This window comes from Myotis davidii, unplaced genomic scaffold, assembly GCF_000327345.1.
Source record: "Myotis davidii unplaced genomic scaffold, ASM32734v1 scaffold928, whole genome shotgun sequence".
In the NCBI taxonomy this organism is placed as follows: Eukaryota; Metazoa; Chordata; class Mammalia; order Chiroptera; family Vespertilionidae; genus Myotis; species Myotis davidii.
The window spans coordinates 166,942-172,006 of record NW_006298963.1 but is presented as its reverse complement, the minus strand read 5'-3'; the positions used below and the strand labels follow the sequence as shown (position 1 = coordinate 172,006).

The window sequence follows — 5,065 nt, the reverse complement described above, 5'->3', positions numbered from 1 at the left end:
TTTTCTTTTGTTTTGTTTCAGCACCTCCTTGAGCGGAGGGAAGCAGGTATCTGGGATTCATTTATCTTCCATTATTGAAACTTTGTAGCCTTGAGTGGAGGCCAGGGCTGGCCAGGGTGGGCGGGAAGCTTGGATTCCTCCATCGCTGGGGGCAACCCACGCCTTCTGCTCACTCCAGCTCTGTGGCTGCAGCCATCTTGTTTGTGTTAATTTGCATGCTCACTCCTGATTGGCTGGTGGGCGTGGCTTGTGGTGTAGCAGAGTGACACCAATTTGCATGTTTCTCTTTTATTAGTGTAGATGATTTGACATTTGACCTGGGTTTCTAAGGTTGAGTTGAAATGTAACTGACTGAACCCAACACAAGTGAGATTTAAAAGTAGAGAGCATTGATGTATTCATTTGTTCAGTAAATATGTATTGAGTGCTTACTATGTCTGCCAGGCACTGTTCTAAGCAGTAGAGGTATAGTAGTGCCAAAGACTGTGGCAAAACCCAAGCCCAAATTAAGCTAATATTCTGGTGAGGGTGACTTACATTAAACAAATGGATATATGTAATAAATTCAGCTAGTAAATATTCTATAAAGAAAAGTAAAATAATATAGTGGAAGGATAGCACTGGAATAGCAGTATGAATAAGTCACTTTTTATACAGAATAGTCATGCCAGGGCTATCTAAATAAAGCAAAGGAACAATACAAGCAAAGATCTAGGGGAAGTACATTTGTGGGCAAAAGGAATATGAAGGAAAGCCTGACAAACAGGAGCAAGATTAGGAGCATATTCAGAGAATAGTAAACAAATCAGTGTAGCCCTTAAAGATACCACTAGCATGCCTAGCTGCAAGAATTCTTTCAGCATGGGCAATTTTACCTAAAAAAACCTTTGATTTGCTGAGTTTCTGCTGAAGGAGGAGTGCAAAGCAGAAGAATAATAGATGTAAGTGGCTAGCTAAGAAGATGAAAATTCCTTCCACTCATTGGTGATGGTTAAAACGTTGAGAAAGAAAAATGAACATCTCTAAGATGTTGGCTTTTACCCACTATTACTACAAAAGTATATGTTCAGCTACCAAATGAAAGCACCTGTTAATAGGCCAGGCTCTAATCCTAAGAAGGACTCAACAGCTTACTTGCATATCAGCATGAATATAAGGAGGACTTAGTGCTCATCATGTTACCTGGAAGCCTTCTCCTCTAGTTTCCATAAGCTTGTGACACCTGTTAATCCCGTCAACAATACCTTTACTTGATGTTGGATTTAAAAAGAGATGGTATTTATGCACTGAACTCAGGGAATAGTTTAGCACTTTCCACTTAGAGTTAACAGTTCTTCCTGAAGAGAAACTAAAAATGTGAAAGGAAAAACAATGAAAAGTGATTAGATCTTACAACATACTTTAGCACCCAGTTTCTGTATCAAGCATATATTTTTTTCCTTTGCTCCATTGGGAAAAAATATTTAAGAAATATAGTGTTACAAGTAGAAATATGAGATACAATTTTTGCCAAGGAGAGTCATTGTTTTCTAATTCTTTTTTTACTGTTTAACTTTGATCTTTACAGATCTGACTATATGGAAGCCTCTGGAATCATCAGAGCAATGCAAGAAGCAGTATGTCGGGAAGGACAGGTGTCAGTGGAGAAGGTAGACAGTTTAGGGCCAAGGCTAGACAATGTCACTGTGCAACACAAGCAGCTTACCAGGTCTGCAATACAGACAGCTGACTATTATCAGAACCATGCCAACACAGTACCCCTTCAAGTTTCTCTTCAGTCCCAAGGACTCCAGGGACTTACTAATATCCCCCCAAATAATGCACCCACTGATGTATACAAGTTTAATTTTCAGTTGTCAAATATGAATAACAAAAGCCGGGAAGACCAAAACCAACAAACTGACTCAAGCTATAGTCCTTCAGAGCTCAGTTGCATGCAATTGATGCCAGATGAAATAGTGTGTGGAACAGCCAACTCCTATCCAATGACACAAGTAAGAAGGGACCAGAAAGAGGAAGAATTTCCAGTTCGAAAAATACCACAAATGATTTCAGAGCCAATGACTGTGAGAAAAAGAACAACTCCCATTAACCCTGCATATACAATTAGAAAATCACGGGTTACCAGTGTCTATCTGCGGCCATATAGGGACAGGGTTATTCACTTATTGGCATTGAAAGACTACAAGGAACCTGAACTCCTTCTTCGACTTCAGAAAGATGGCATCCAAGAAACGGACAGTAATTCCCTTGGAAAAATTCTGCACCAAGTAGCCAATCTGAATACACAGGATTTTTCATACACCTTAAAGGATAATATTTTTAAAGAGCTCCAAAGAGACTGGCCTGGGTACAATGAAATAGAAAGGAAGTCATTAGAGTTGGTGCTTTCCAAAAAAGTAGGTCTATTTCAGAATGTCACAGGCACCAATTACCCAGATTCTTCTATAAGTTCTAGTACAGATGAAACATCATCTTCTCAGGAACAAATTTACAATTCAGCTTTTATTGATCCTCTTAGGAAAAAAAAAGTTAGAATAGCTCACATGAAACCTGCAATACAGTCATCATCTAATGGTTATTTGAATAACAGCAGTAAAGGATCTGCTGTGGATCTCCCATCACCCTCTGAAGCTACTGCCAATCCCATTCTTTCAGCACGATCTGTAATCCAGTTTCCTATTTCAAAGTCTTCTCAGCCTGTGCATTCCAACAGCAATTCCTGCAACTCTGCAGAAGATCATGCGAGTCAAGATCCATATGTTGCCAGCTTTAGTAAAAACGGGATCTGCAAAAATCGGTGTGATAAACATACTTCTTTGAAAACATTAGCCCCTATTCCAACTCAAATAGAGTTTCGGAACCTCATGGAAAATAAACATTTGATTCCCAGTAAGTTTCAATATAAAATTATGGAGCGCAAAGTAAATAGCCAAGAGTATCATATTGAGGTGATGGAGAAACAGAAGACAGATTCTGAAAGACAAAGTGAAGGTGCAAATCCAGAATCCTGTGAAGAAGTTGAACAGGTTAGCACTGACTCTGCGAACACTTGTTCGGCATCTGGGCTACAGGACTATTTGACTAACTATGTCACTATAGTTTCCTCTGAGCAACGTCAGCATTATAAACAGGAATTTAAAGCAGAATATGATGAGTATCAGGCCTTGTATGACAAGATGAAGACTGTATCTAGCATATTTACTAACCTAGATTCAAAAAGGAAGCACCTTCCTCCAGACTCAAAAGAATACGATAAAATTACTAAAAAAATGTCACTAGAATATCACAAAATGAGACAGATTCATCCCAATTATTTTGCAGAAAGATATAGATATCAGTATCTTTATAAAAAGCTGGCTCATATTAAAAGATTAATAAAGGATTATGACAAGCAACAACTACAGTAATAGCCCAAGAACAGTATGATGAGACAGAAACAAATAAATATATTTATTGAAATTTCTGAATTACTTGCTGTAAGATTCTAAAGGAATTAAACTTATTTGTTGAAACACTAAAAATTTCTATTTTATTTTTTTTCTTTTCTTATGTATAGTTTAATTTTTATTTATGGTTATTTTTATTTTATGTTGATTTATATTTATTTCTATTATTTACTTTGTATTTAATTTTAACTTTCCTGAACTTAAAAAAAAAATCCTCACCTAAAGATATGTATTTCTTAAATTTATTTTAGAGAGAGCGGGAGAGCGAGAGAGAAAAACATCTATGTGTGAGAGAGAAATCCATTGGTTGCCTCCTGTACACCCCCAAGCAGGGAATGAACCTGCAAACTAGATATGTGCCCTAACAGGGAATTGAACATGCAATCTTTTGCTGTACAGGAAGTAGTTCCAGTCAACTGAGCCACCATGCCAGGGTGCTTTTCTTTACTTTTGAAGCTGTTTTATCTGATGCCTTTTACCCCTCACCCCCTGAAATTTGTGTTTCACTTCCTTTTAAAAAAATATTGCAGCTCCCATGTCTTTGAATCAAAATTGTGCTTATTGAAAAAAAAATAGAAACCTACAATGAGTATTATGAAATACTTTCAGATGACATAACCTCTTTCTTTTTACCTTTACTGCAAGATCATCCTTAAAACTTAGGTACTTAGAAAAATGCTATGATTCTTCAATTGGTACACATTTTCATTTCATCAAGTTTGTTAAACTTGCATAAAATTATTATTTTTTTTTATTATGGGGAACACAAGTTATGTGGTCAAACATACAAAAAGTGTGTGGTAGCATTCAAATTTTTACTGATTTATATTTGAGGATCTGGAAATACTTATCTAGAATTATTATTTCAGGGTCCATGTAAGAAAATAATTTTTGAAATAATAGAGAAGGGATATAGTCATTTTTGTCAACCTAAGTATTTTACTCAAAAGAACCTCGACCTGAATCTACCTTATGTCCACACAAACCTGTAGATAGATCTGTGGTAGAAAAAAATATATATATTTGGCATTTGTCCCCAATTCTTAGCACAAAGCTCCTACAATTTTTGGACTTTACTGAGAGAATGGAGTGTATTATGTTATTAATAACTAAAGGCCCAGTGCATGAAATTCATGCATGGGTAGGGTCCCTAGGCCTGGCCGGCAATCAGGGTTGATCTGTGGGGCGACTGGCAGGGCAATTGGGGAGCTTCCTGCTGGCACACGCCTTGGCCATCCTGGTGCTATCCACTCACTGGCCCAGCCCCCCGCCCACTGCCAGTCACCTCCCTCTGCCAGTCACCTCCCTTGGCTGGCCTGGGGCCTGCAGGCTGGGGGCAGCTTCTGCATTGAGCATCAGCCCCCTGGTGGTCAATGCACATCATAGTGACTGTTTGTTCCACTGGTCGTTCTGCCTTTCGGTCAATTTGCATATCAGGCTGTTATTATATAGAATAAGCCCTTACAATCACACTTCAGTTTATGCTAATTAGGTGATTTGGGGTGGGAATCGTAAATAACCTCAGGATAGAGCTGGTCACCAGAAAATGTGACTCAAGGTTTGAGACTTTTTCCCCTACTCTTTACCTGTGAGGAGGGGAAGGGGGGAGATAGAGA

The 5,065-nt window shown here is 38.2% G+C and overlaps 1 pseudogene; it reads left to right on the top strand.

Annotated features, from left to right (window-relative positions):
- Positions 1-1,577: 1,577 nt before the first annotated feature.
- Positions 1,578-3,410, top strand: LOC102758318 (annotated as a pseudogene).
- The last annotated feature ends 1,655 nt before the right edge of the window (positions 3,411-5,065 follow it).